The following is a 3,866-nucleotide window of genomic DNA, read 5'->3' on the forward strand; positions in this document are numbered from 1 at the left end:
TTGTCGTGCAGAACAGAGTGATGCACCATGGATGGCATTCTTGGAGGGCAACCAAGGGTTATGCTACCACCTATCCAATCAGCCCAGTGATGAGGTGCTCTATGGACTCGCAAGAGTCATGTTCTTGCCATCTTATTATGCATACTTTTAAAGAAGCATTCTACACTGGCTTCTTTACATTCCGCTCCTGCATTTTTGGTCCCGTGGTGGAAAATCTATGAGCGTGGTTTGTGGCGCACACAACCATGGAGCTCTATCACCCTAATCAGGGTTGAATTTTTTTCCCTTGAAAAGAAGGGGGGTGAAGAAAAAAAGGAGAAGGGGGTTTTCCACGAATGCTCTTGTTCTCCCTCTCGTCCTTGGAAGGTGAAGGAGGAAGAGGACTGTTTTGGAGAGGTTTTGTTGGTAAGGAGCGAGAGCGGCGGGAGCTTCGAGCTCTTGAAGGGGGAAGAGAAGCTCGAGGAAGGGAGCTTGCATAATTTACACGTTTTGAGGAATTTTGCCAGTTTTCTTAAATAAAGATGTGAATCTCCCTTACATAAGTTTTGGGCATATCCATTAAAGCATAAGGATGATGCAATTTGTATCTCTCAAAAATAGATGTCATAGATTTTTCATAAAAAATGCACTAAGTAGACCAAAGAAATGTAAAATCTTTGAAATTTGAATGGCAAAAGTGCCCATCAAACATCAACCCCAAGCGTTGTAGATAACACAGAACCTTCATGCTGCACATGGTTGCTTGAGTTGCAATGGCAGCAGTACTACCAAGCTCAATTGGTGAGCTGCTAGATGACAATCTTTTTGTGAAAGGACCAACGGAACTTCATATAATGTTCGACCGACTATTTTACAAAGCTGTTTCAACATGTAGGCATGCATGAAAAGCATCATCACGAATAAGTTATCATTCCAGATGTAGTTTACATCATTAATTCATGAAATCATCTCATGGGTCATCCCAGTTATTGACATTAATCAAATTGGAGCCAGCTGGTGGCAAGCAATCTTTAACAAAAATATCATGATCCATTCAGTTGCTCGCATAGTGGTCAAATTGGAGATATGGCAAGCAATCCAAACAAGCAAGTTAAGGTTGCTTAAGGGTGGAAAAGTACCGCAACCAAATACTTTGGGCAAGCTCAAGTGAAGAATCATAACCAAATGTCAACCAAGGTGTCTGGAAACTTCAATCTTTTATCTGAAAAGAACCCCCCGCAGAAAATCTTCAAGATTAAAACTGAGTGGAGTGCAAAAATGTATTAAACAATAACATTAATAAAAGGCAAAAGAGAGATAAGACAGTCCATATACCTTCATGAAGTCAAAAAAGTTTGAACTCGCAAATTGAAAGTGCCTACAACACATGCACAAAAGATTGCGTGTGTACATGTATCTATATATCCACACACACACACACACAGGATAAGGAAGCAAGAGCAATGAATATACCATCTTCGTTGTCTAAACTGAACAAATAGAGGCAAGATTAACTTGAAACTTGAGAGTAAAAACTTTGATACTAAAGGCATTCTTACGATGTAGACAGGAAAGCACAAGGCCCTAATTCCCTACACTTCAAACAGTATTCTGAATGAAAACCAAGGTGTGGTCATCCAAAATCTATTGCATAGTCTAGATGGTGGCCTTTTTCTATCGAAACAACTTTTTCTGTGTGCATTTTTTATGGTTGTAACTCTATAGAAGCCATTTAAATGAGGTCTAAGTAAGCAGCTTAACTTCTCAATTTTACCAAATTGAGAACTTTGTTATGCAGAGTGTTACTTATAATGTAGAATTTCCTTTTGTATCAAGGAGTAAGTTACTGTGTTCAGATGGCTGTGTGCCAGTGATGTGGGTGCCTTCTCATTTGTCTGCAGCAATTGATTACTTCGTAGAGGGTGTCATGATTGTGGTTTGAATGTCAAAATTTTATTGCTTGTGTGTTGCGCCCCATATCCCCTACTTAAGCAGCTATTGACAGGGTTTACTCAACTAAACCTACCGACGACAATTGAAGATTAGAAATTATTGCCATCCATTATCCATTCAGTTGCTACCATAGTGATCCAAACGCAGATGGAAAGTTTTCCAAATGTAACAAGCAAGCTAAGGTTGCTTAAGGTTGCTTAAGCCCCCCAATTTAATTATACAGAATAAATAAATTCAAAAATTGCACAAGTTTGAATTGAACAGTGAAAGAACCTTAGAAGATGGAAGATATAGGATGGTCAGAGTTAATACATTAGGTGTCTACGCACTGTGTTCTCCATATCATTCCTGTCATCATATCTTTAAATTTTCCTATAGCTTCCTTTTAGACCTTCGTTTACAGGAATCTAGATCATTTATGAATTTTACAGTACAGTACAATTATCGCTTGCAACCATACTTTTATCCAAGCTATATACTCCAAATCCTACGAAGGCCTTGTGTGGCTGAGAAGGCCACAAGTTCGTTAGAATCTCCGTTTACATCACTATTTTTTGCAGTTGGATCTACATCACTGACAGGACACATGCTGTGCACCCAACCTCATGGCCATCTCCACTAAGCATTCTAAAACAAATTGTTTCCCTACAAAATGGTAAGAGCAACAGAAATATGTGTTACATTTGACTTACATGCACAAACAAACATTGTAGATCAAGCAAACCAGACATGCACGCAAACCTGCACACGCACACACACATCCACTTTTTTTGTATTGATATATTGAATTACTAATGGGAAACCTCAAGGCGAGGAAAACCCATCGAAAGACTTGAAAAGAGAAACTTAGAAACAGTCAAAGTAGGACTCAGTGATGGAACGGGAAGTGTGTGCGCACATCATGCCTTTCAATAAATACTGCATTTTGTTATATGATAAACAAAGGCTAATGAAAGAATATCTGATTCTTCAATCTTATGCGATTTTGTGCATAAAACCTCCAACACATATACTCTTCAAAATGTAACTTACCTAATTTAGGCTGTTGACCAAGCTTCTCATCATGAAACCTTGCAAGTAGACTGCAAAGGATCACACCCTTCATAGATTTGAAGACCAGCCCTGCCCAATTGCTCAGGTGTAAAGCATGCACACCGCTTGTTTTTCTCCCCAGTTAGTGGCAGTTCACCTACCTTGTCCACGAGCCGTGGGTAGCCAGAATCGCACCATACCTGCACAATTGACAAAGCATCACCTTTGTTACAACCATGTACCTCAGAGTCCTGTAATAAAGAATGTCACTAAAGAAATTACCTCACCCCCATGCTGTTGGCTCCATCTGGAGTTGCAAGCAGGGTACCTCTTCTCTTCCTTCTCCTGCTTCTTGAGCAAAATCTCTCCAAGCTTTGCTTTAGCTTCAACCTTTCGTAATTCCTTTGTTTCCTTCCCGTTGCCATCATAATAAGTGCCAATTAACTTGCCCACATATCTGCTTCCTTGAGTCACATGGTGCAAAAGTATGCTAATGTAAAGCAAGTCTGGATTATACAAAAAGCTTTTACTACAGATTTATGCAGGCTGGCTTGGAATTTTGCAGATGATGCATGCAAAAACAATTGGGTTCTAGTTTTGCAGTTCTCCGGATAAAGGAAGAACATTGTATGTGTCACCACAGGCATATAATTATAATATGCAGGGCAAAAAAATAAATGCATGTGAGAGGGCGAATATGGGCAGCAATGGAGCATGCTCCTTGGGCCTTTGCCTGCACCCTTTCTCGACAATATTAGAGCTACTAAACTTTAAATAAGATCGCTTGCACACACGCACGTGCACACACACACACACAGAGAGAGAGAGAGAGAGAGAGAGAGAAAATAAATCTGTAATCCGTCTCTGGGATTGTCTCTCTCTAGCTCTCCCCAATAAAGTGT

General features: G+C 39.9%; 1 long non-coding RNA gene across 1 annotated transcript; it reads right to left on the reverse strand.

Annotated features, from left to right (window-relative positions):
• Positions 1–666: 666 nt before the first annotated feature.
• On the reverse strand, positions 667–3,126 carry LOC147459319 (uncharacterized). The gene is made up of 3 exons (XR_015187851.1): positions 2,965–3,126; positions 1,315–1,357; positions 667–1,201 (listed from the first exon to the last, which is right to left on the reverse strand). It is a non-coding gene; the product is annotated as an uncharacterized LOC147459319 (long non-coding RNA).
• Positions 3,127–3,866: the final 740 nt, after the last annotated feature.

The sequence above is a fragment of the Adiantum capillus-veneris genome, chromosome 4 (genome assembly GCF_014529385.1).
Source record: "Adiantum capillus-veneris isolate H3 chromosome 4, ASM1452938v2, whole genome shotgun sequence".
Taxonomy (NCBI): Eukaryota; Viridiplantae; Streptophyta; class Polypodiopsida; order Polypodiales; family Pteridaceae; genus Adiantum; species Adiantum capillus-veneris.